At 41.2% G+C, this 27,522-nt stretch overlaps 1 protein-coding gene across 1 annotated transcript in view; it reads right to left on the reverse strand.

Annotated features, from left to right (window-relative positions):
• The window catches only part of DOK6 (docking protein 6), a 490,286-nt gene that overhangs the window by 316,773 nt on the left and 145,991 nt on the right, over window positions 1-27,522 (reverse strand). The window lies entirely within an intron of this gene.

The raw sequence follows: 27,522 nt of genomic DNA on the forward strand, positions 1-27,522 counted from the left end.
AAACAATACTAAACTTATTCCCATTCCAAAACCCCACCATTTAATTGTATTGGAGTAGTGTAACTCCTTTAATCCCATCTATGCTGTAGATAGAAAACATTTGTGTATGGTTAATAAAATGAGAGAATGCTCATTTCTTTTCATGTCCTCATCAAAAATCAGAATTTCTGTTCTAAGAGAAATTCTGAAAACCTCAAAAGGTTCTTCCAGAGTGAAACGTAGAACTTTCAAAAATTTACTGTGGAAAGGAAAATCTGGAAAAAAATCATTTTGAAATAATAAAACATGGGAGCTCATACAGATCTGGGAACACAGAAGCCCTGTAAACCACAGATGAACCAAGAGCCTTGAGATTCTGCAACCTTGAAACCCTAGTTCAAACTAGCACTTCTAGATTCCTTGCAACTGTTTTGACTGCAAGTGCCCTGACTCAAACTGGGTTTCCATTTTGAGCCAGGATTCTCAGGGATTTCAGACACCCTGGACACACCTACAGGAGATGCTTTATTGCACAGTAGTTACTGTGCAGTAAGCATATGCATCTACATGTGCAGACACTTATTATTGTGCAGTAACTGGCTCTAATCAAGGGTAAATTTGCCACCTGCAAAAGTAAGCAGCAAATTTACTCATTTTTAGTAACTGTGTAGTAGTGCATGTGTAGACTCCTGACTGGCACAAATGTGCTCCTGGTTATCTGGGCAGCAGGGGGCAGGAGTTTTCTCTGTGCCTCAAGTAGCTGCCTGCTGCCAGGATGGGCTCTGGACACAAGAGCCCAGGCAGGGACATATGTCCCCCTATCCTGGCAGCAGGAAGCTCCCAGCCCCTGCTCTGAGAATGCAGGACCGGGGCTGAGTGATCCTTATCTCAAACTGAGTTACACAGTCATGGGACCTGGGCTGGGAGATCCTGATCTCCCAGTACCAGCCCCATGACCATTTCCCAGCTCAGGAAACCATGCAACCATGGAGCTCAGGCTGGGAAATAAGAATCTCCCAGCCCCAGTCCCATGATAGAAGTGGGGGCTGGGAGCTCCCTGCTACCAGGGCAAGGGGACATTGTCCCTGTCCAGGCTACAGTGGTTACAGCCTACTCCAACAGCAGGCAGTTCCCAGAGGCAGCTCCAATGTCCCAGCCCCCACTGGATGACAGCTGTCTCCTAGGTCCTGGGCCCAGGGGGAGCCTAGAACTCCCCCTGACTGCTGCAAGGGCTCATTACAGGGCTGCTGGGAGTAGGAGCAGTCTGCTGCTGGGAGTAGCAAATCCCAGCACGTTTAAGCATGCTCCCACATCCCAGCACGTTTAAGCATGCTCAGGAGAGTTTACTGAAGAGTTAACTGCTTCTGTATTACTTGCACATGTAGATGTGCCCCATGCCCCATGTTGCACAGAGAACTGACTAGGCCTACCACAGCTCAGACTTTCAGTCTCTCTGAAAAGTGGAGCTTCCCTGTTGTTATAGTCTGAAAAGTTCAGGTCCCCCTACAACCTATCAACTTAACTGGCAAGAAACTATGCACATTTCCAACAGAATCATGATTCTATTTTGTCCAGTTTATCAACACCAACTTTTCTGCAATCTAGCTTGACAGATAAAAGGTTTTATTTAGAAAATGCACATATTTTACTGGAATGTTCCTGAGTAGGTCTACATTTAGAACTAACCCTTGGTTATCTACGTATCTTCATGAACTGGTAAAAGTGAGAAAAGTTCTTAGTTTGTTGAACACCTAGACATACAAAACAATGTAGGAACAAGCCCTGTTTTCAAATTATAATAAATATTTTACATCTGGAATTTTGTGATATTTAAGCTCTGTTACATAAACCCACAGTGGTTTTGTGAAGGTATACACAGTAAAATGTTGAAGTCAATATGTAGGCTAATTTGTTTTCAAATGGATCTAGGGTAAAATCAGTTTTCTTAAAGACAACAGAAAATACTTTAAAGTATCAAATTTACATTCTAATTCAATTATTTGCACTGCAAAAGTGCAGAAAACTCCAACCAGGATCAAGGTCCCATTATTCTCTATAGTGAGTATACATAAAAGAAAGAAGTCAGTCCCCTTCTCCAAAAATTGACAACCTTAAAGAGAAGATGTAAAAAGTGATAGAAAAAGAGTAAGAGAAAGGAACAGAATAAAAAAGAATATAAACCTGACTTTCCTGGTAGGAAAACAGAAAAAAAGAAATGTATACCTGTTTTCCTAAATTATATACACCCATTGAGATTGTCTGAACTGAACTGGCGTCCTACTAGGCATGTACAGCATGACAAGTTTTACAGTTCTTGACACACAGGTAAAGCTACAGTTAAAAAGAAAATATGTGAAATATCCCAAAAAGACTTAATTGGACTAGTCGGTATAAGTAAGGGTGGCAGAATCAGCTCTGAAAGAGCAAATCCAGCCACTTAATACCCATCCCATGAATCCTATTTAAATCAATGAGAGTTAAGAGCATAGATTGCAGGGTAGATTTTTTTCCCCCTTAATATGTGTTCAGTTTACTATTTAAGCAATTCTAAGAGCTGCTCAAAATGACATCAGCATAGAAATCAAGTTTAAATTAATGTACTAAAGTAAAATAATAATAGTAATGGTCTACGGTCAATATATCAAATGACTGCAGGCTACCAATAAATCAAGTGCCCTTTTAAAACCACCAATAGGGCTTCCATGACAATTTGTGTTTAGTTATGGAAAAATTAAATGAAAAGAAAAGACTATTTGCTGCTTACAGAAATGCTCTGCAAGTAAACTTTTTTACTACAAGGTAAGAAATGGTACCTATTTTTCTCTCAAGCTTTGGAAAATAAATCTGTACCTCCAAACACAGTGGTTCTGAAACTTTTTGGATCTAAGGCACCCTTCACTGGATATAAGGTACCCCTCCATTACTTTTTGTGAACTGAACAAAGCCCCATTTACAAAGACTAAATTATATTTTCAGTGCTTACTTCCTTGCAGAATAGCTAGGCAGTGGGATGGGGGAATCAGCCAGACAGAAAGAAGCCTGAGTTTGCACTTACGGCTTATCTCCTCAGACCTCCTGGCACCCGTTGAAGGATCTTGACAGCACCCCAGGATTCTTCAACACTATGGTTGAAAAATCATTGACCTAACACATGAATATTATCTGACCTATGATGAAAGTGCAGGTAATATCATATCCTTTGATCTCCCGTAGTTTAATGTCATTTCTTCATGTGCCATCTTAGACAGTATGTACTGAAATGATGTTTCAGCACTGGAACTACTACTTCACCAAGACTGTAAAATCATCCTTAAATTCTATCTCCTAACAATGTTACCTCAAAGTAAATCTTCAATACATGAATAAATTAATGCATGCAGATAAGGTATTTTTCCCCTTTCACATCGCCAAGTGCAAAAGTGCCAGGGTTTTGCATGCTATTTTGTACCATTTTTTCTTGTTAAAACAAGTGTCTAATTAAAACTTGCTTGTTATATCTTGCTTCTTCTGTAGTGAGTGCCTCATCAGTATTCTTGGATCTTCTTTTCAGTTTCAGTCCATCAAGTGCAGGGAGGGGAGCAGGATTATACCTTGTATATTATAGTTATACAGAATAGATTCAAAAGAATATGATAAAAAATGCACCACAGGAATATTCCAAATGATTACCTTGCTGGCCAGATTTAATTAAGGAATTAACATTTCCCTCCTTGTGACAGTCCAAGATGTCTGCCCCTGTGGTGAAACAGCAGAGTGCCTCCTGCCTACAACTTGTCTTCTTTGCTTGCGTCTCAGACAGAATTATTTCTTAAGTTTTGGAGAATGCTGAGGAAGCTTTTGCCTATAGGTTGTGAACTGAAATAGTGACGATCAGGAGGGATACTTGAGGCCAGCTTTTAATGAAAGCTGTCAATCCCTTCATTCAATGGTACTGAACACCATTTACCCTTAAAGCAATTCTCATAAGGCCCCCACAGGCTTTGCATTCATCTAGAAGCATTCTGTTGTGCAAATTCCAATGGATTGATAGAAGACTGTATGCAGAAAGCACTTTATATTGGTGGTCTCCAAATTCAGTTCCCTTAGCTTCCTATTTGTTTTAGGGGAGGGAAGGGGAGGAGAGGTGTTTAGGGAATTAATTTTGACCTAAATTGTCTGGAACCTGGACACTGAAACTATTCCCTCCTTCCTTCTATGCCATCTCTGCAGTTACAATCAACAGAAACTGACAGTGCTCATGTTTAAAAAAAAGATAGCAAGTGGTAGCATATTTCAGAGAAAAGACCTACACCGTAAAGATGCTTTTCCCTTGGTCTGCCATTATTTTACATCCATTGACATCTATTTTTTCAGGCAATTAGGGAAAAGGAGAGATTTGAAGAAGTCAATGGCTGGAAGAAGGTGTGAAATGTATCATTATAGTGCATTTCAGTAGAAGGAATGAGGCACATTGTTTGTGCTTTGGCTTCTTAGTCATAGATTCAGAGAAAAGTAGGGCTGGAAAGGGCCTTCAGAGGTCATCTAGTCTAACTCCCGGCCAAAGGAAGGATCTTTGCTATCTAAACCATTTTATACAAATCCACTGTCTGACCTCCTAGTAAAACTACAGGTAAACCAACCCAGACACAACCACAAGGTACAACACCCCAACCTAGCACAGGTAAAGCAGGGGACAATGGTGGCCAATGCCCTGCTGCTGTCAGAGGTTGACATATAAAGTGAACACATCCAAAGTTAATATAAAAATTTCAGTGACTTCAGAAGAGCTTTATCCTTTTATACCAGAGGAAATTTAGTCCTATATATAAAAAAAAATGTTTAAGGTATGGGCAGGTGAATTTCAGTTACAAATATGAATAAATCGGTACTGAGGCAAAGTAGACTGAATAATAATAACCAACTCCTTGCTTTTCATAATATATCTCATTGTCATTCAGAAGCCCACTTAATTATTCAGAAACTGTGAGAAATTTGTTTATCCCTGGCCTGGTTTAGGTTATACTGAGTAGAATAAAACACTTCTGAAATGCTGTGGAGAGCCGCAGCTAATTTTGGTAGCAGCTATGAAAGAATTCAGTGTCAGCCCTTTAACAATAGGGGAAATAATATGGCTGCCTGCAGTTTTATTTGTACAGCATTTAGTGGTTCCTGTAAGATATATCCTTGGATTCATACATTGCTAGAGAATCACCCAGTAACCAGCAAAGAATTATAATTCTTCACCAGGCACTCACTGCCCAGAGGAAGTGAATTATTTTATATTTTAAGCAAATATAGACAAACTCAACATGTGCTAGTTTACCTACATACTGTAGCTTTCCTTTGAGAACACCAGCAGGGTTAGCAATAGACTACTAGCTTGTCAAAAAATGCTTTCTATATATCAGGGTGGGCAAAATGGTGGATCCAGCCAGCAGCCGGATTCCATTTCTCAGTAGCCCCTGCCCACATCACTGCAGCCAGTTTCCATGGAAACCCCAGCAGTGCGGCCATGACAGTGCGGGACCAGGTTTTCTATGGAGACCAGCCCCAGCAGTGCTGAAAGGGTGCGCAGCTAAACAGGGAGCTGCTCTGGTACCAGGGCTGGTGGTGACAGTGTGGTCCAGAGCCAGGGCAGAGCTGCGATCCACTGCCCGCATGCCCATGAAATACTCTCAACCTTTTTGTATTCATCTGAAATCTCTGAAATCTTTCCTTTAAGGCTTTTAAAAAAAACAAAATATACCATATTTACCTGAGTCCAATGTGACTTCAAATTTAAGATGGCCCACAATAATTAGGCTCTATAAGTGGAAAGTCATAAATGTGTTATAATTTTCCATTTATAAAATTTAAGTATTCAAGACTCATCTTAAATTTTTCCCCAACTATGGGGGAGGGGGAGGGAGGAAGACGGGAAAGCCTTTGCATTGCTACCCCAGCACTTGCCTCCCCAGGCCTGCATCTCTGCCACCTGATTCTCAACCCCATCCTCAATCCATACTGTTGCTCTATCCCCATCCTGCACTGCTGCCTACCCCCTGACTCATGCAAGTGCCTAAATCCCAACCCATGCTGCTATCTGATCCCCCACCTAGTCAACAGAACACACTGCTGCCCCATCCACTCACCTTCTGCTAATGCCCCATCCCTCACTCAACCCCCCTCCTAATCCCTGTGCTGCAGACCATCCTCCACCTGATCCCTCTTCCAATCCTAATGTGTGCTAATGCCCTTTCCCCCTCCCATTCCCCAACCCTAACTGCTGCCTGATCTCAGCCTGGCTCCTGCCCCGCACTCACTGCATTGCTGTTGACATTATGGCTGTGACTCCATTTCTGGAGATGCAGGTGTAAGATCCAAGAATGCTGATGGCTCTGTTGTGGAGTATAGTAACTGTGGGGGCGGTGAAGATGTATTTCTTGTCATTACACGATCCATTCAGTGTGTTTTGGGCTGTAGATCTTACGTAGATTATTCCTGGATCTGCACCTCCAGAAATGAAATATAGCTCATCCAATGCACCAAATGGTCTGGTAGAAAATATGTAGGAGAAACCAAACAACAACTGTGTACCAGAATGAATGCACACCAGAAATCTATCACAGACAAGAATACCCAATTATCTGTAGGGACACATTTCTCACAAGACAACGACTCTCTCCAAATCTCTCAGTTCTAACTTCAAAGGGAATTTACAAAACACGCTTCACAGACGAGCCTATGAACTCCACTTCATCAACACCCTGTATACAAAAAACCATGGACTAAATATAGACAATGGATTTATGACACATTCTAACCTGCCTGACATCTGACTTCCCAGGTACCCCTCCACTATTTACCTGCTGCATTCATCCTTCTTCCCCCCCCTCCCCGTGTCTCTCACCCACTGATTCCTCAACTTACATCTTCACTGACTGGCTTTCTTGCATGCATACAAGACTGGCTTCTTTACTATTCATTCCATCCAGGAAGAGCACACACCAACTGCAGGTGCTTCCTCAGCCTGAGGAAAGGTTTTTAAACCTGAAAGCTTGCTAAGACAATTTTTTCCAAGTATTCAGTTGATCTAATAAAAGATATCAGATTTACGCACAGAACTTTGCTTGCCTATGTCCTTAGACCAACACAACTACAACCTACAGCCCTGTAAGTGATTCTGCACTCATTTAAATGAATACAGAACCTGAAATTACTTACAATCCAGGCAAAAATCAGAACCACTTTCCTAACAAAGACTAAATCTTTGAAGGCCTAGCATTTTCACAGATACTCTTTCATTGGCTTAACTGTTTAAGTACCTGGTATTTAAGAGGCAGCACTTGACCAAAAAAAAAAAAAAAAAAAAAGCAACACTCACTTACTAGTTTAAGAACCTGACAGTCATCTCCTTGCAATCAATTCTCTGCTTTGCTAGGTAGTTTACACAGGGTCTTTTTTTTTAATAGCATTTAACATCTCTCAGAGGAAAACATTTCTCTGAAAGTGTTTTTCTCTCTTGCTCGCGTTCTCTCTGTTTAAATCTAGCTGATTACCACAATGATTTGGTATCACCAGTCACAGGCATCTTGGACAATCCCTAATTGTCTGTCACCTGGTTCAAGACAGTTATGTCTCTAGAGAAAAAAAGAGTAATTCAAGCTCCCATCTACCTGCAGAAGCTGTAACTGGGCAGAAGAGTCACTGAAGCATCACTGATGGAATTTTTTGCTAGCTGAAACCACCAAATGTGTGTCCCAGTGAGGCACCAGTATAATGATATTCTGACTCACACTTACATTTCATCATATATGGAAAAGGTTAGTTGTAGTCCCTTCTCTTGAGTTCAGCAGCGTACAACTGTTTAGATATTAGGATACAGAATCTACCATACAGTTCCCATTAAAGGCACTGAATATGAAGGTTAAGGTCAGTGGTTATTTGAGCCCAATGTTTATGAAAAAGATTGCCTCTACAGAGCAGTATGTAGGCTACCAATGGAAAGCTAGCAATCTAAACAGAGAATTTTGCCTTGTGACAAAATCTGTTTTATTATGCTTGTGTTAACATCATACTCAATTGCCCTGTGAAAAAGAAGATATCCAGGGAAGAAAGTATGATTTACACTTTATTTTGTGTAATGCAGCACATTCTTTTGTTAGGTCCTAATCTGAAAAAAAATTCATTCAGTTCCATTAGTTTCAACACATCTATGCTGATTTATATAAGTTGTGCATCTGACACTAATCCATATTATTATAGCAATAATAATGATTTTAAAAATCAAAGTTTAGCAAACTAGAAGTGTTTCATTTTCTAAGAAAATTCCTAAAAACATAAAATGAATTAATCATGTCTCAACTTAACAACAGATTGCTCAAAGTCTAAGCTACCTCTCACGGAAGTCAATTGGAAGCATTTCCATCAAATCACTCAAGCTTGAAGAGTCAGGGAATTCCAGTTATCCTCACTCTTGCTTGTTAGCCAACAATAATATTGACTATAAATATCAAAACAACCCATGGGGCTTTCAGTCCATCCTAATTTTTGTATGAATATAAGCTCTCTGAAGAGTTTTCTGTTTTGTTCACTATCTGCTATGTATATTTGTTAACACTTTAAAACTACTACTGCTATACAATGGCCCAAAGTATATTTTGGATTTTCTTTTCCAATATTGCTTTGACGTTTCTGGTATTGCCAGAGGACAGATACTGAACAAATATGAAAAACCCTAGATGAAAATATAGAGGCTATATTAAAAAAAAACTAGGTAACAGTTGGATAAGAAAGAACTTATAGGCGAGGGACAGACATTCAAAAAGCCAGAGCCTGAATTGATTCAATATCTGCAGGTAGTCTAACCTGGCTAAGCTGAACTGGTTTGAAACTAGACAGACATTCTCTATGGACTGAGAAAATGAAAGCACATGCCTGCAGTGGCTCAGGCTAGAAGCCGGAGGTGGGAGGGCACTAGAGCAGCACTCCCTTCCCTTCTGCAGGGAGCTGAGCTGAGGGGGCATGGCCAGGTCCCAGGAGGGCTCTCTCATTAGGGAGGTCTGCTTGCACAGTCCCAGGCTTTTCTCTGCTGGCTGCTCAAGGGCCAGCCCCCAGCCCCAGGCTAGCACTCTGAGGCAAGGGGTCGGGGGGGGGGGTGCAGTGTATGCATCTGTTGATATGGAGCTTTTCAGTCTCCCTCCCTGTTTTGTCATACTGTCTGCAGCAAACTGACAGCAAGCAAGCCAGCTGGGGGCTGACAGGGATAACAGATTATTAGCAAAACAATGGCCTCTCTCCATTACTTCAAACTTTTTTAACAGCTTACTGGCTGACCTGTTGATTGGCTCCAAACAGCTCTAAGCAGTCACTGTTTTGTCTGCCTGCCCCAGTGAAATTGGAGAGCAAAACACACATAGACACCTCCTGGCTAGCATACCACATGCTGGCTGTGCTCCATGCTGTGGCAGACAGGATGAAGGGATCCCTGCTTAAGCAGTGAGTGGTGAGGGGGCAGGGAGCATGGGGAAGCCAGCAGACCCTTCTGTGCCTGCAAGTCTCTGCCGACCTCTGGCCAGGAAGCAGAGGGGAGGGGCCAGCCATGCCATGGAGCAGAGCAGTCCAGAGAGCATGTCGGGATGCTGAGGGACTCTGATTTAACTTAAATCAGCAAGGAGTCTGGGACAGACATTGCATAAACTGGTTGGAGCCAAATCAGTTAAATCTGATACTATATTCAACCAGGTTTATCTCAGACTGGTTTCAGCCATTTTCAAAGTGGTTTATGCACACTGAACATCTGTTCTGTCTGTCCCTATCCATAAGGGATATCTACATAGAAGAGGAAATACAATTTTCAATTCTTCTTCAAGGGAAAAAAATAGCCACGATGTTTAACTTAAAGCATCCAGAAGGGAATGTCTTCAACTCTGAAAAGACGATGAGGATAATCAAACAGCAATCGTACTTATGACCATAAGCTGTCTATATTGTTAGCCTGAAAAGCATAAGGTTTTGTTTAATTTTTTTCCCCATTTGGTTGTTGTCAAGAGTGGTTAGCTCTGATAGCAACTCAGCTCCAAAAAACAGTATTATAGTCTCAAAATGTTCTGTTTTTCTCTTCCTGATGATTTTGTAAAAAGATGTTAATTTGTACTTGCACTTACTAGACCTAAAAAAAGCTCTACCCACATCTATACGACTAGGAACAGATGTTGCATTTATCCCCGAATAAATTGTGCCTGTGTTTATCCCAGAACAAAAATATTTTGTGACAGGAGCGTATATGCATTGCCCCTTTAATTGAGGTTTAGTAAGTGGCTGAATGCAGTGCTGCTTTTCTGCCATTGATTCAATGATGCAACCCTAACAAAATTGTAAAGATCTACTTTGCACTGTCCCAGGAGATACTGTTACTACCTCCCTTAAGATTTTTCCCAGAACAATGGACGTGTATGTCTGTACAACTGCACTTTGTCTTGAGATAAAATGGTTTATCCTGGGATAATGTGATAGCTGTTTGCATCCTATGTGATCCATGTTTGCTAGAAATTATTTGAAACTACCTTGAAAAGTGGAAAACACCGAATTATTTTATGAAAATTCAGGAATGAAACCATGGTATAAAAATAGCCCTTTCCTTGTATCACAGGAACCAGAACAGGAGAAGATACTTGCAGTCTTAAAAATGTACTTTATACTCATTGTAAATGTGATGTCACTCTTCTGGTTTATTGTTGTACTACATATTATAATTAATTGGGCACTGCCAGTAATTAGAGTTGTGAAGCACTATACTTTTAGTGAATACTAACTTCATAAGATATTTATTATTTTACATAAACAGAAGACTATTTTGAAATACTTTTTTTTCTTGTTATTAATCACATATTAGATCATCTATATTTCACTACCAACATATTACTTAAGCACTGTAGATACATCTCTGCATATATGGCTGGGCTCTAGGAAAAGCAGCATATCAAGAGCACCTGCAACTTTGAGTCCCCTATTTCAAAAGTCTTTCTGAAGGTTTCCAATGACAAGCAAGGGAAAGTAAAAAAGACTTCATTCAAAAGGAGAAAGTCAAATCCAAATAAAGGAAAAGCAGAAACTCTGGCAAGTTAACTAAAACTGCAATAAGGCAAGCTAAAAAAAAGAACTTGAAGGGAAATTTGCTGGAGCATTAAAACATAATGATAAAAATTATTTAAGTACATTACAAGCAAAAAGCCTGTCAAGGAGTTTCTTAGACCATAGGATGATCACTGTGTAAAGGAATAGCTAATAGTGTACAAGACTATTCTTATTATGGAAGATGTTAGAGAAATTGTCCTCACTAGAGCTTTTCCTTCTAGAGGACAAGTCAGTAGAAATGACTGAAATTGAGATATTAGTAGATGAGATTTTACAGGAGCTAGATAAACTGAACAGTAAGAAATGACCAGGATCTATTGGATAGCATTTGCCCTAGAGTCTTAAAGGACTTCTAATCTGAAATTTCAGAACTACTTACTGCAGCACGCAACTTATCACTAAAAACAGGTTCTAGCCTCGGTACTAGAGGCTTGCCAACATAAGGAAGCACAGGGCACTGAGTCTAACTTCAGTTCCTAGAAATCTGGTAGAAGCAATAATTAAAGAAAGGATTGTTTAAACACATGGACGATCAGGACTTCCTGGGGAGAAATGAGCATGGCTTTTTTAGAGAGGTCATGCATCACCAACTACAAGGATGTGGATCAGCATGAGCCAAATGCTCTAGCATACCTGGACTTCCAAAAGCCTTCAATGAAGTTTTGCATGAAAGGGCACATCTACACATGCCAATTTAAGGTGCTTTAGCCTGATTTAAGGTGCATTAGGAGTGCACGTCTACACATATGCACCCTTCATGCACCTTGAAAATGGTGATTTTTAGGAGATATCACTCCTAAATTTGGTATCTACATAAAGCATAAAGCAGGGATCAAATTTAGGTGCAAATAGCTAAATCACATTAGTGAACATGTAGACACGCTAAGATGCATTAACGCCATGTGTGTTCATTGACTTGGGACTAACTATAGTCCCAAGTTTATCAGCACCCCTGCATTAATTTGCATTAACCTGTGCATGTGTAACTTCATACCTAAATCAGCTTAATGTGCATAGGCAAATGTCCATTAAGTTTAGGCACACGTAACAGCATGTGTAGCCATGCCCAAAGGTTCTTAATGAAACTGGGCTGTTATGAGATTAGAAGGAAGGCCCATTTATAGATCAGAATCTGACTTAAGAATAGAAAACAAAGAACAGGTATAAATGGTCTGTTCTCAGAATGGAAAGGACTAAACAATGCCCTCCTACCATCCCACAGGAACTAGTACTGTTGGGACCAGTGCCATTTAATAAATTTGTAAGTGATATGGAAACAGGGAAGGAGTGAATTATGACGTGGCCAAGTTTGCAGATGACACAAAATAATTCAATGCGATAAAGACCACAGTGGATTGTGAAGAAAGCCAAATGGTCTTGCAAAATAAAGCAAGTAGACAACAGAATGGCAGATAAAATTAAACAATAAGTACAAAAGAATATACAAATGGAAAAATAACACAACATTTATAGACATGATGATGGGTTCTACATTAACTGTTACCACACAGGAAAAACATCTTGGAGTCATTATGAAGGGCTTGCTGAAAGCATCAGCTCATTATCCAGCAGCAGTCAAAAATGAAAATGAAACATTTTAATTAGGAAGGAAATGATAAACAAAACAAGAAGTGTCATTATTCCCCTTTATAAATCTATGGTGTCTCCACACTTTAAATAGTGCATACAATTTTGCTCCCCCTGCCCTCCTCCCCACACAACCTTTTCCATACAGTTCACAAAGGATACAGAAAAACTAGACAAGGTACAGAGAAGGGCAACAAGGATGTTCTGGGATAAGGAAGGGCTTCCATATGAGAAGAAACTAATAAATTGGAACTTTTCAGCTTAGAAAAAAGACACTTGAAGAGGGACATGATAGAGGTTTACAAAATATTAAATGCTACAAAGAAAGTACTTAGAGATTTATATTACAATCTATCACATTAGAACTTGGAGATACAACATGAAAAGCAGTACATTTAAAACTAACAAAAGGAAACTGTTTTTCACACAACGTGCTATTAACTTGTGGAATTCATTGCCACAAGATGGTGTGGAGGCCAGTAGCTTAATGCAGTTCAAAAGCAGATTGGACAGATTCTTGGATGTAAGGTTATCAGCAGGTACTGAACATGGTAGCCAGGGATACAACCTCAGAATCAGAATTTTCTACACCTTTGAATGCTAGAAGCTGTAGTGGGAGTTCACCAGGACACAGAAGATTCTGCAAGACAGGATACTGGGCTTGATGAACATATACTCTGATGCAGTAAATAGCATTTCTTGTATTCCTATATAGCATTTCTTGTATAAATAGCATTTCTTGAATTAGTAGTAATGTGTAAATGCAGGGCTTTCCTTGCAGCTGGGAGCCATATGATCCACAGGTCTGCACCAGCAGGGCCACATACCTCTTGGGCCACCCCAGCATGAGCCACAGTCCCTTTGGGCCTCACACCCTACAGACCACCTCAGAGTTGCTCTATGTATCTGCAACATCCACACTGCACACCACAACCTCAATGCTTGGTGTACCCAGGACACTTGCCACTGCACACTTGCACATCCTCTAGTATACCACATACTTGTGACTCTTGCAACTGGGTGCTGCAACCCCTGAGCACCCTCTTAGGCACCGTTAGCGACCCTCTCACTGTACAGTGCACCTGCAACCCCCCACACTCCCTCCATCCCTTGCTTCATGTACCATGTGCCCTAGGTTCATTCTCAGCTCCCCATGCTGCACTGCCCCACCCTGTGGGCCACCCTTACTGATAGGGCAATAAGCAGCTGGAGGAGGGAGGGAAAACCTGGAGACTCCAGTTACTATTGCAGCCCAAGTGATGGGGGAAGCAGTGGCTGGGGCAGGAGCCTTGGGTCTATGATTTAACCCCTCACAGATCACACGTGGCCCACCGGCTACCTGCTGGACAGCCCCGTATTACCGCATTAAATAAAAGTGACTGAAATTGAGAATGTACGAGCTCCTGTTCTTGAAACGGGGCTCAACAAGGTAGTCATGCTGTTTTAACTCTTAATTTTGCTTTCTGATTCTCCTTTGTAGAGGGAAAAATAAATAGAATTTCTGCAATACATGTGGATATGAACATGGACTATTGACATAAGAATAAGGCCATAAAGTTATATCCAAAGATATAACTATATCTGTGGATGACAGTTTAATATAAATCTACATTCCATCAGAGAAGCTGTAGTTTCACGTGCCACTAGGACAGGGGTGAGCAATTATTTCAACTGGAGGGTCAGTTAATGAGTTTTGGTGAGCTGTCAAAGGCTGCACACACAAAATCTATTAGAGGATATAATTTTAACAAATTACAAATAAAAAGAACAAGTTTACTAAAAATCAAACATCTACTATAAAAAAATTAAAATGACAAAATTATTTTTGTCTGTATTACTGTTGAGTAGTGTATACAGAGGTGATTGCATAACAGCTCAACATCAAGTGCAACTCTTGTCTATCGTAGCAGGGGAGAGGTGGGTGCGTGGAGGGACATGGGGTGTGTGTATGAAAGTGTATATGTGGGAGGGCTGTGTGTATGTGGGGGTGGGGTCTGCGCACTATGTCCCACTAGCTGGATGGGGATGGGGAGAGGGGGCAGAGGCATCTGCAGCAGAGCTTGCTGGAGCAGTGCTGGTGCAGGTGCACTCTGCTTCCACCCACCCCAATCTGGCCTGTGGCTGCCCCCAAGGCACTGTGCACAAAGTCAAGCCCCACCCACTCCCACCCAGGGTAGCCCACACTGCACTTCCACTGGCCCAGCCACAGTAAACGTGCACAGCTTCCTGGTGGGGCTGCTCCCAGTGTGGCTGTAGCCACCCAGGTACTGCTTAACGCCCTGAACCTCTAATGGTTTCTTCACCTCCTCCTCCTGCACTGCTGTAGAGAACACGTAACATAATAAAGCAGTGGCGGCTTTGAGGATACGTACTTGGCACCACACACCCAGCCAGACAGGGGAAGCTGCAGCCAGGTGGCCTCCTGCCCCAGCGTGCAGGGCTCTTAACCCTAAAATGAACTTGACAGAGAAAGGGCTGAACAGACAGCTGCCTACTGAAACACATGTAAAGATATTTTAATTTAATCTTTGCTCTGGCACTAATAAACACATTCCAAATGAAAGCAAAAATTCAATGTGGAATATTCCAAAACACTTTGTGTTTCATGTATTTAAATATTACCACTTGCTGCTTTTCATCATTTCTAATAACAAACAAGATACATTTCTTTATTTAGAAGATCACAAAAACCATATAAACCTGATTCTGTTTCAGCAGCATAGTTCTAGTCCCAGTACTTCTGGTGGCTCTGTTTTTTTATAGAGATTTTCCAGACTGCATATGGGCTGACATTTATAGATGAGAACAGAAAGAAATATAGAAACATCTGCTGCAGCCTGTTTAATATCAGATTAGAAAAGGCCTCATAGGCTTGATTGCAGTCACTGAGAATTAGTATAGAGTGAAAGTTAGAGGGACGATTAAGGACAATTCACCCAGCTATATCATAAAGCTAAATTTACTCTTGTAATAATATAACATTCCAGATTCATGTACATGTATGTAATGTACTAACATTTATGGGGCTGCAATTGCAGGCTCTATTTGTAATTCAAAAAAGAGTTACTTCAGTATTACAGAGTTCTCAGAAATCAGAGCGTGCCAGTACCAGTAATTTTCCAACTATTTCTATGGTAACCAAACTCCTGAACCACTGTGCGTACACTTAAACTGTATCGCTCTGGGATGTAAAGTCCAAAAAGTATTTAGATCAAACAAAGAGAATCCACTCCAGTATTTTTGCACTATAAAAAGGCAGACTACTGGAAAGATCTGCACGTGGTAGTTTCTGAAAACTGGCATCCACTTTTATTAATTGTTGGGAATCTTCAGCTCACAGACTCAGCATAAAGTTATTTGGCTTTAAATTGTCTGTTGGAGTCACAGCATAAGTAGTATACTCCTATTTCACAGTACTTCTAATTAGACTGAAATTGATTTTTTTTAAATTATTGTCAACACCACTCATTCTCAACACATACATACACACACATTTAAACAAGCAATACACATTTACACACACAAAACAGGATTTTCATAGAGGTCATTTTTATGAATCTCCTGATATTAAAAAGTGTTGAAACTGTCAAAACATCATGTTTTAACATTTTGAAATTAAAACTGTTGATATTTTACTTTAGATTGATTCAACCTTAAAGCTTATTATAGTCTTGAAAGGAAACGCTTTGATTTGCCTGCATACCTGTAAGTTTAGCAGGGAGGGAAGTTTTGGTCTAATATAAATTTTCAAAAATGATTTTGTATCCTAATTTTTTTTATTAAGAACTTTACCTCTAATTACATTTGCTATATAAAAATAATTAGAAAACTCCCTTACATCAAACTTCTCAGCAAACCAACAAAGAGGAGGAAAAAGAAAGTGCTTTCAATACTCAAGTACATTTCTCATTATGTCTATTGATGTTTAAGGCATCCTATTGGGGCTTAAATAGTGGGAAAATAATCTACTTTTAAATAATGGGCATACCAGATGATACAGATAATATCTAAATGCCAGAACTGGTTTCTTAATACATGCTAATTTTCACCTATGTTCTCAATTAAATAAATATGAGTTACTTTCACTATAAGATATTGTTCAATAAAGGGTACAGAACTTGGCATTGAATCTGTATGGTCTTTTTCGTATTTCACCTTATAAAAACATTTTTTTCATAATACCTGTATTACTCACTAAAAGTAATAGTACCTGTATTACACACACTTGATATTTTCTTGCTGTTTCACTGTAGTTAACAGCAAATCAATATACTGCATTATGTAATATTGTTATAAAATTTTTTGACTGTACAGAATAGTGATTTCATATAGTGTAATGACTCTTAGAAACAGAAATAATTATGATTTACTTGTTGTTCTTCATGTAGTCTATCTATTAAAGCAAATGGAATAACTCCTTCATTACATTTTTCATCCATTAAATCCATTTTGACTCTACAATTCTTTTTCTGCAGCAGTGAAATACCATTCTTTATTCTACATGCTTAATGAGTATAGGCTTTATTGAATTCCTGTTATAGGACAAGATAAATGTTGCTTACTACACATAGAAAAAGAATTTGGCACTAATTGAAGAAATGAAAAAAGATAATATAATTACTGAGACTGCCTCCTTCAAGCCTTAGAATTAAAAATTCTGACCTTCATGCACAACTAAAATATCACATTTACATTGAAAGATGGGAGGTAACTATTTGAACCCTATTTATTGCACGTTTGGAAGGCAGGGATTTGTCAAAATAAATATATTACTCCACCAAAAGCACACAACAGAATACCTTAAAGCAAAGCTGAGCTTCTAAATGGAACTGACATCATAGCCCCCTGTTTAAAACCACCAAAGAACAAAAACTCAATTATATTTATAGCTCTAATTTAGAGGGTTACAGGTTTAAATTGAGCTTTGGGAGCAATAAACTGAGTCTTTATATTTTCAGTTTTCAACAGCAGTAGTGTACATCTCAAGATTTCCTTTATATCTATTTGTGTTATCACACTAAAACCTGTTAGAGATGACATTACTAAACTCAAAATGCAATTGGTTTGACTGACAAGATAGGTGGAAACGGAAGCTGTTCAGTGTGAGCTTTAGCAAAGCTAACAGCAGCACTGTTAGGTTTAGAATACGTTTCACAATTATGGAAATATAAACTAAATATGAAGGCTTTCACATTTTTTACTGGGATAGAAGCTTCTCCATTTTTAATATCAGTCTAAGCTTCTAACTATGGAAGAGTAAAATCATAGGTATTTCTCCTATGTGCTAGTTTCAAAATATTTTTCACGTAGAAATTTCTCCAAGTGAAGCACTGTATGTTTAAATGTATATGACAGTTAATTAACCATGCAAACCCTAGCTTCCAAGCAGCAACTTATCATTGCCCGATGTACATATGCATATCCATGTAAAAATATCTAGAAAAATATTGGAGATGCAGTAGTAGAAAATACTGCACGGAAACATATGCCTACTAATAGGAAATGTAATAGGAAATACCTGGCGACTGCAACTATCATTTCCATAGCCCCTGATAACAAGCAAAGTAACCTTTAAGATCTAGAAAAACGGAGACTGAATAGAGTGCCCAGCTCTCTATGCCTTTTAGCTCAGATTCCATTCATACTTTGTTACAGAAGATGAATCTGAAACCAACAGGAAAGGCATGTGTATACTTTTACCACAGATATATTCGTTTAAAAAAGGCTTCAATGTCTATCTTAAAGGCATCTGGACTTATGTAGCTGCTCCTAGAAACCACAACAAACACCTATTCCTTAGATTGGCTTAATTATTGGTAATGGGGGAAAATGTATTTATCTTGTAACAAGTCAAGGAATCGATGAAATAAAGAATAGTCACATCAACAAGGCCAAGCTTGAGTGTCCTACCAACTGCACCAAAGTCCCTATTCAGCAAGTACAATCAACTCTAAGATAAGTTTGCTTCAGAGCAGATTTAGAGCTTCATCCAAAACCCAGTGAACACAGTCATTGAAGTCACTGGGAGTGTTTCCAATATACTTTGGTTAGGACCTCAAAAATAATTTTTGTAAGATCAGGACTCTGCTTGACTCAGATTTCATAGACATTAGGGCTGGAAGGGACCTCGGGAGATCATCGAGTCCAGCCCCCTGCCCAAAGGGCAGGAAGTCAGCTGGGGTCATAGGATGCCAGCAAGATAAGCATCCAATTTACTCTTGAAGGTGTCCAATGTAGGTGCCTGTCATCGTAAGATCTGTTTTCCTGACCTCTGATAATGCGCGTGGCTCTCCTCTGGACTCTCTCAAGCTTCTCCACATCCTTTTTGAATTGTGGAGCCCAAAACTGGACGCAGTACTCCAGCTCCGGCCTCACCAAGGCTGAGTACAAGGGGAGAACGACGTCCCGGGATATGCTCGAGAAGCATCTATGGATGCAAGCCAGCGTTTTGGTCGCTTTACTAGCCACAGAATCACATTGGAGACTCATGTTCATCTTGTGGTCAATGATGACCCCCAAGTCTCTTTCTTCTGTAGTGCTATCCAACGTAGCGCTGCCGAGCCTATAAGGATGCTGCAGGTTTTTCCTCCCAAGGTGGAGAACCTTGCATTTTTCGGTGTTAAACACCATCAGGCTCTCGTCCACCCATTTGTTGAGCTTGTCCAGGTCAGCCTGGATCACCCGCCTATCTTCTGGCGTGCATGCTTTGCCCCAAAGTTTGGTGTCATTTGTGAACTTGGCCAGTCCACTCCTGACTCCAATGTCCACATCATTAATGAAGATGTTGAACAGGACGGGTCCCAGGACAGAGCCTTGAGGGACCCCACTGGTCACAGGGCACCATGATGAGTGACTGCCATTGATTACAACCCTCTGGGTCCGACCACGGAGCCAGTTTCCCAGCCAGTGGATCGTGGTGGAGCCAAGGCCACAACTGGCCAGTTTGGCCAAGAGGTGATCATGGGATACCAGATCAAAAGCTTTTTTGAAGTCAAGATATATGACATCTCTTCTCCCTTGTCCAGGTGATAGGTCACCTGGTCATAGAAGGAAATGAGATTGGTCAAACAAGACCTACCCGCAACAAACCCATGCTGGCTATCCCTTAGGATGTTAGCCTGGGCCAGTCCCTCAAGGATGGCCTCCTTAATAAACTTTTCTAAGATCTTCCCCAGGATAGAAGTCAGGCTAATGGGCCTGTAGTTAACCAGATCCACTCCTCCCTTTCTTGAAGATCGGCACCACATTGGCCTTCTTCCAGTCTTCGGGCACCACACCAGAGCGCCAGGAGTTTTCAAAGATCCATGCAAGGGGCTGGGCTATGACACTCGCCGGCTCCTTGAGTACCCTGGGGTGCAGATTGTCAGGGCCGGCTGACTTGAAGGTATCCAGCTTCTCAAGATGTTCCTTCACGAGGTCAGCATTTATGGAGGGTAGGGGATCCCCATCACCCGGATCTCCCCGTCCCATAGCAGGCATGGGCGTCCATTGGGACTGATGAAAGACTGACGCAAAGTACCTATTTAATAGGTTGACTTTTTCCTGGGCGTCAGTTGTCAGTTGCCCCATCTGGTTTAGCAGGGGTCCAACGTTGCCCTTGCTTTTCCTTCGGCTCCCCACATATCTGAAAAAGGACTTTTTGTTGTCCTTGATGCTTGAAGCTAGTTGGAGTTCAGTTGCAGCCTTGGCTTTCCTGGTTTGCTCCCTGCAGGACCGGACCAGTGCAGAATAATCCTCCTTGGAGGTGAATCCCATCCTCCATCCTTTGTAGGCTTTCCTTTTTAGCCACAGTAGGTCTGCTAGGTCCCTAGAGTGCCAGGAGGGCTGCTGTGCCTTCTTGCTGCCTTTCCTCCGTGTTGGAATAGATTTAGCTTGTGCATTGAGGATCACTTCTTTGAGAAGCAACCACTCTTCTTGAACTCCCATCTCCCTGGGGTCGTGGTCCCTGAGGGCCTGACTGACAAGCCTCTTGAGCTTGTCAAAGTTGCCTTTTCTGAAGTCAAGGACTTCTGTGTTGCTGACTAACTTGCCAGCTTTACAGCGGATGGTGAAGGTGATCAGCTCGTGGTCGCTGTCACCCAGCTTCCCATCGTTCACTAGGTCGCCGATTAGGTCATCCCCCGTAGCCAGTACCAGGTCGAGCAGCGCTTTGCCTCTCATTGGCCCATAGACTTCTTGAGTCAGGTAGAGGTCATCCATGCACGAGAGAAAGCTTTTCAACCGCTGGGATTTTGCTGAGTGATCTTCCCAGGAGATGTCCGGGTAATTGAAGTCACCCAAATCTGTTGCTTAAAAGAACAAAAAAACTTTCATCTTTTTATTATTATTTAGTGTGACTAGGGAAAATAAGTCTTTATATCATAGCAGAATTTAGTGCTGCTACCCTTAGCATCAACTCCTCCCCAGCTCTGCCCCATCTGGAAGCAAGAACAAAGAACATTGACTTGCTAGCTTCACATGTAATCCACTGCATATGCTTTGATTTCAAAATTCTGTCTTGTATTTAGTTTTAAAAGAGTTACTAGCAGCAACAGTAGTTGCTTTCTACAACTACTTACTGGGCAGAGGGAAATGGAATCAGTTTACCCAATAGTATTCTGTATGAGGTGCTGCCTCATTAGCTGTATGTAAATAAACACAAACAGGGTGTTTTGTTATGCCTGACAGTTCCCTAAAAATACTACATTAAAGAGGGACACTTTAAAAATACTCTTTTAAGCGACACCCTACAAACACAACCTAGTGATACACTGAATGTCATGGCGGGCATAGTCTGGTCAGCCAGGGCACATACAAATGTTACATATAAATCACACTAACCAAGCTTAAGATGATTTAAGTGGATGGATGTGCAAACATACACAGGGCTTAGATCTTCCTAAAATTGTTGTAAACAAGAATGAACTTTAGATTGGCGTAAAGTAACCTAAACTAGCAAAGCTTAACCCAGCCTAGGCTAGGGAGAGACACTACACATACACCAGTTTAAGTGACCAGAAACTGATTTAAACCTGTAACACCATGGATGTTCAGTGCACATAAACCAGTTTGAAAATGGCTGAAACCAGTTTGAGATAAACCTGGTTGAAAGTAGTATCAGACTTAACTGGTTTGGCTCAAACCGGTTTACACAATGTCTGTCCCAGACCCCTTGCTGATTTCAATGAAATCAGAGTCCCCCAGCATCCCAGCATGCTCTCTGGGCTGGGCAGAATTCTCTGCTCCACAGCATGGCTGGTCCCTCCCCTCTGATCCCTGCCTGCACCAGTGGCAGTGTCTGCAGGCATCTGCCTGGCTTCTGCTTCTCACCTCCTTCTCCACTCTCTGCTAAGCAGGCATTTCCCCCATCCCTCACAGACACAGCATTAGCTATCAGACCACATGCTGGCTACCTCACAGTTGTGACACACAGGGAAAAAGGCAGAATCAACAGGAAGCTGCTAATGTCCTTCTGTTGTTTTCTTAATCGGGTGATAAACACTGAGTTAGGGGTGATGAACATTCCCTGATGGGCTGCTCACAAGGGGAGAGGCAGGGAAACCCCTACCTAATCATAGCATCCAGTCCAAGCCTAGCCATGCCCCCCATAAGCCCAGCTCAGCCCTGTAGAAGGGAAAGGAGGGATGCTGTAGCGCCCCCTCCCCCTCCGGCTTCTAGCCTGAGCAACTGCCAGCATGTACCTGAATTTCTTCAGTCCAGAGAGAATGTCTGTCCCTTACAAACCAGTTCAGCCTAGCCAGGTTCGACTAACCTTCAGACTGAATCAATTCAGGCTCTGGCTTTTTGAATGTCTGTCCCTAGCCCTAGTGAATCCTTGCACAGGTCCCCAGAACATCAGGGCAGGGACAGCCCAGCCATTCTCCATAGCTATGCTTTTTTTATATTCCTGACCCTGACCAAGCTGTTTCCCTCTTCCCAACCAACACATCCCTAGACTCACACACCACACCCCCCACCAGGCCCCTAATCCTACCAGCCCCCACTCCAAAAAAAAAAAAAACCTGCCTAAATTAAACCGCCTGAACCAGGTCTTCCAAATGCTTCTTCATACCCTCAGTGTCCAGTTGTCACGTGCTTCATATTCTTCCCAGTGTTAAAAGGGAAGTTAGGAATACAACAGTGTGGCAGAGTCAAGCCCCAAGGGTGGCAGTGAAGTCCCCTGGCGTGATGTAGATTATTACATGGCCAGGTGAGTGGAGAATTGGTTTATGGGGTGCACCCAAAGCCTGGTGATGGATGGGTTGCTTTCAACGTGGAAAAATGTGGGCAATGGAGTTCGCCAGGGTTCGGTCCTTGGACTGGTGCTGGCTGTTCAATATCTTCATCAGTGACTTGGATGATGGCATGGAAAGTACTCTGTCCAAAATTCCAAACACCACCAAATTATGGGGCACAGTAAACACACTGGAGGACAGGGAGCGGATTCAGGCAGATTTGAACAGGTTGGGAATTTGGACAGAGCAGAACAGGATACAGTTTAACAAGGATAAGTGCTAAGTGCTGCATCTAGGGAGAAAGAATCACCAACACACCTACAGACTGGGAGGTAACTTCTAAGCAGCAAAGCAGCAGAAAGGGATCTCAGAGTCATAGCCAACTCCAAAATAAATATGAGTTGTCAATAGAACAAAGTGATAAGCAAAGCCAACCACACTCTCTCATGCATTAGTAGGTGCATCACGAGCAGGTCTAAGGGGGTGATACTTCCCCTTGATGTGCCAGCACTGGTCCCGGGACACTGGTCCAGGCCTCACACTCCTGCTCGCTTCCATTCCCCGCTGCCACTTTCCCCACTTTAGTGCCCACCCGGCAGCCACTCTGCACTACATGGCTTCCATACCTATATCCATACCTACCCACACAAACCCTCATATGCAATCCCTTCTGCATATATATCACAAACACCCACAAATCAGGACAAAAAATACATTTTTTAATTAAATTAAAATAGATTATTATACTGGTTTCATTTAAGTGTATGTATATATATATTTTTTTTCTCCGTAAGATGGCAAAACCTCTTCCCCAAAGGAGTATTTCCAGGGGCAAGGGGAGGGACTTCCAGTGGCAAAGGTCAGAGGGTGGGATTTCTGGCCCCAAGATGGCAACGAGGGGGCAGGGCTCCTGTCAAGAGGCGGGGCTACAATGCAGCCCTTGACAGCTTGCCACAACTCGGTAAGTGGCCCTCCACCCAAAATAATTGCCTACCCATACTTTAGGTATTAACATAAAACACCAGTCTCTCTCTGCCCAGGGATCTTGCCTCTATTCCTGACCTGCAGCATTGGTTAGCTAGTTCCAGGTCCCTTCAGGAGCCCTGATGCCAGGAGCTCCTTGCTTTATGGTTGCTGGGGTGGGACTACCTGACCCATGCAGGCTCGAGGCTTAAATAGCTCCACCCTGAGCCCTCTTCTGGTTAAGTAACTCTATTAGCTCTGCTTTGACACCTGCAAGCAGCCTCTCAGGCTACTTGCTCTATTAAAAAGGAGAGGCACACCCCAGTGTCCTGGGACAAATAGCAAAAAAAGCATAGCTTATGCAGGGTCGTTGTTTAATCAAGCTTGGCTGGCTATGAATCATAGAATCAATGAGTCGGAAGGGACCTAGACAGATCATCGAGTCTGACCCCCTGCCATGGGCAGGAAGGAGCAAGGGTCACAAGACCCCAGCCAGGTGCCTATCCAGTCTCCTCTTGAACATTTCCAGGGAAGGTGAGAGCACCACCTCTCTGGGAAGCCTGTTCCAGGCTCTGGCCACCCTTACCACAAAATAGTTCTTCCTAATATCTAACCTAAACCTATCCTCCTTCAGTTTGTGGCCATCGTTTCTGGTGACCCCAAGGGGGCCCTGGTGAACAGACTTTCCCCGAGTCCCTGCTGCTGGCCCCTGATAAGGTTGTAGGCAGCCACAAGATCCCCCCTCAGTCTCCTCTTGCAGAGACTGAAGAGATTCAGGTCCTTCAGCCTCTCCTCACAGGGCTGGCCACGGAGGCCCTCAACCATATGAGTGGCCCTCCTCTGGACCCTCTCCAGGTTCTCCACATCTTTCTTGAATGTAGACTTAGACATTGCCATGAGAATAATGTGCGTTTCACTGTATATATTTTAATGAATATTAAAAATCAACTTAAGCCTGACCAATCCACTATTATCCCTATGACATTCATTCAGTTTGGTTGTTGACATATTACTATAGTATGCCTTGGGCAATCTGTGTTAGTGTCAAGAATAGCTACAGCTAATTTGGCTCCTCAAGTTGAAGAAGGACATCTTAAACCAGACAACTGCAGCATCTGAAATGTTCCATGTTTCTCAAAAGTGTGTGGATACACTAAGGCAGTAGATAATTGGCATGCATTAACAAAGTCTCTAAATACAGAACATAACTGCAAAGAGTAAAATTTTCAAATAAATTTGAAAATACTATTAATAATCCCTATCTAAAGAGTAGCACACAAAAAGCCATATTCTGCTGTCCTGCAATAAATTTAATTACCTCTAGAAAAGCTGTGAACAATGACACACATGTTTCTGTCACCAAATCAAAAGATCTATTATTAAACTATAATTATATATCATTAAAAATATTTTGTATGTAGAAAATTTTGCAAGTGAAGCATTGTATGATTAAATGGCTATGATAGCTAATTAACTGTGTAAACCCGAGCTTCCAAACAATAACTGGTCATCACCCCATGTACACATGCATATCCATGTAAAAATATCTATGCAAATATTGCAGATGCAGTAGTGAAAAATACATTACAGAAATATATGCCTACTACTAGCAAATGTAATAGAATATGCCTGTCAACTGCCACTATTTCCATAGCCCCTGACAAGCATCAAAGTAGCTCTTAACATCTAGAAAAAGGGCTAGATGTTTAACATCTATAGTTATAGAAAATGAGCTAGGTAATTTAAGTATATATATAGGCACACACACATATAACTATACAAGGTCTGTTCAAAAAGTATAAAGACTGAACATGTATTTGTAGTACAAAGCTGAACATGTCTGGGCATGTTGGGATGCCTCTGGACAGATTTGCAACTCACGGTGTTGCCCCAGTTTTCTGTAGCCAGCAGTTGAAGTAAAATTGTTTGTGTTTAGTGTCCCCTTTTATTATGTCACAATGTCCAGAACAATGCATGTGCATTAAATTTTGCATGAAAAATTGGGAAAACAACAAATGAAACATTTGATTACTTAAAATAGTATTTGGTGATGACACTATGAGCCATGCAAGAGTTTCTGAATGGTACTGTCGGTTTAAAGGATGATCATCAGTCGAAAGTGATGAGTGTTCCAGATGCCCTTCAACATCATAAAATGATGAAAATGTGGCAGTGGGTCCCAGTTTGGTTCAAAATGATATGCAAATGACTGTCCAAGAAATAGCAGAAGTTGAAATTTCTGTTGGTTCATGTCACTCAATTCTAACCAGTGATTTGGGAATGAAGTGACCAGAAAAATGACCAGAAAAGTGGGTGTCCAACTCTTGGATGCTTCACCATGACAGTGTCCCTACCCACTCAGCACAGCTTGTAAAGCAATTTTTAGCCCAATTGCAGCCAAACATCGTTTCCTACAAGTGCCACAGCCTCCATATTCACCTGATTAATGGCCTTATGTGACTTTATCTTCCCTCAACTAAAGAAAACCTTGAAAGGAAGAAGATCTTGTGATATGGAAACCATAAAACAAAATGAAACTGAGCAGCTTTTAGCAATTCCACAAATGGCTCAGAGGGGCTTCCGGAAGTGGCAGAAACATTGGGAGAAGTGTGTGCCTGCAGAAGGAGCACACTTTGAAGATTAAGCCAAAACCCCTATAAATAAAATATTTTGTTTCCTATGACATCAGTCTTGATACTTTTTGAACAGCCCTCATACAAACATAATAGAATACATAACAACAACAAGGCAAGCAAGGTGTGTAGGTGTGATATCTTTTATTAGAAAAACTGAGTAAATGGGAAAAAGTTCTTGGTAAGCTTTTGGGCGTAGTCATACTTCTATGTCCTTAGACCCACATGGCTACAACCAAAAACCTAGTAACAACAACAATATATTCATATGTCTGTGTATAATTGAATTAACAATGAGTTTTTCCATTATTCATATCTATATCCATGTATCTATGTGAATAACTTACCTTATATATTTATTAGTTAATGTAATAATGGATTGTTTGATTTGGTGAAAAAAAAATTAGGTTTTTCAAAATATAGGATTTTTTTTTTTAACAAAAAGACGCATCTTGAACATTTAATTAGAGTGATGTAACTCTTTTAAAACTTTATTTTAATGTAGGTGAATGTTTTAACCAAAAATATAGTTCTGCTGCGCTTCCCTTATTTTTGGTAGAAACCATGTCCCAAATCTGTGAAAAGCTTCTGTCATACCAAAACTCCAATTCTCAGCCAATTTAGTATTAAGGGAAAAAATTGCCCAGCTCCAGCTACACAACTTCAAAGACCATCTAGTGGCCCAGTATTTAATTACATCTATACATACATATATTTTTGTAGAACACTCTTATACAAAGCCACCAAAACAGCTACCGCAGTAGCTCATTGGTGCAGCACTAGCCTATTATGGCATTATTAATAAGCTCCTGTTCAAGGCTGTTAAATAATTAAGGAAGTGAATGAGATATGACTAGTAATTCTAGATTGCATACTTTATTATCAATTTGTTGTTCTCTAGGTGGGGGGGAAACTGTATTCCTAATGCAGGCCTTGATAAACTGCCATCTATTTAAAAAAAAAAGGAGATATTGGGCTCATCTACACTTGCCAATATAAGGTGTATTAGCTATTTTTAAGGAACATTAAGGGTGTGGGTCTACATGTACACA

This window comes from Crocodylus siamensis, chromosome 3 (assembly GCF_052110815.1).
Source record: "Crocodylus siamensis isolate JL-2025a chromosome 3, ASM5211081v1, whole genome shotgun sequence".
NCBI classification, from domain to species: Eukaryota; Metazoa; Chordata; order Crocodylia; family Crocodylidae; genus Crocodylus; species Crocodylus siamensis.